The following is a 1,235-nucleotide window of genomic DNA, read 5'->3' on the forward strand; positions in this document are numbered from 1 at the left end:
AGCACAGTCACTGTTCCCAGAACCACAGCCGCCGTTTTCTCACTGCAATATTTACTTTTCAGCTTCTGGCAACAAATGGCCACAAATCGATCAAAGGTGAAAGTGACGGTGAACCAGACACAACAGTCAGTGGCTGCATAAAGCAGGACGGCGTGGATATTACACATGGGAATGGACACCAGGAAATAAAACTGTTCCCGATAAACAATGGGAATGTGTCTCAATATCAGATCGAGGATAATGACCAGTAGATCCGCCACTGCCATGGCCCCCAGGTAATGTTTGACACATGGAGACAATCCACAATCTTTATAAAGCAGGATGTAGATCGTCACTACGTTAACTGTGAAGAAGGAAAACAAATAAAATATATATCAGCCTGGAGGCAAAGTTACCAGTTTGATTGAGGACCCAGTGACATTTTCAAATGTATCACTGATTTATTGAAAAAAAAAATGAAGCTGAAATAACAAATAGTACTGTCTCAATTCTTTTACAAGAAATGTAACGTAAAACACAAGAAGCATTCCCACCCCAGACACACAGATAAACATCCATAAGAACAGATGGTTTCTAGAACAGTTCCACAGACTCGATCACTCGAGAGCAGGCATAGGTCACTTCCTTACAGTTCCTGATATAGAGGGTGAAGATGTTGCTGTCCTGAAGGATTCTCTCCCAATTTCTTGGAGACAAACAAAGGTTGGAAGTTTTTGTCATTTCCTCTAAATTGTGGTCAATTTTCGGTTGTGAAGAAACATGAACGCAGGGAAAATGTATTCACCCCTTTAACTGCCTGAGGGGATTTTGAAACAGTGTCTCCTTCTCCCTGGAACGGGATCTTTTCCCTCGGGATCATATCTTTTGTTCACTTCACTGACATCCAACTGTTCACAAATAATGTCGGTTACAGAATGTTCCGGGGAATGTCAGTTACAGAATGTTCCGGGGAATGTCGGTTACAGAATGTTCCGGGGAATGTCGGTTACAGAATGTGATAGAGTCATAAAGATCCTCATCACAAAGGCCCTTCTGTCCATCAGTTTTGGTGAGACCCACTCAGCCTCACGGTGGAAATCTCTCCCCAAACTCAACTCAACTGGCAAACACAAATTAAAGGCATTGCCAGATCAGCTGAAGTGGTCACTTATCTCACATTCTCAATCCACCTCACAGAACCAGCCCAGTCACCACAAACCCAGATGAAATATCTGTTCAGCATGGAGCACTGTGCA

This window comes from Rhincodon typus, unplaced genomic scaffold (assembly GCF_021869965.1).
Source record: "Rhincodon typus isolate 14 unplaced genomic scaffold, sRhiTyp1.1 hic_rhity00000101, whole genome shotgun sequence".
Classification (NCBI taxonomy): Eukaryota; Metazoa; Chordata; class Chondrichthyes; order Orectolobiformes; family Rhincodontidae; genus Rhincodon; species Rhincodon typus.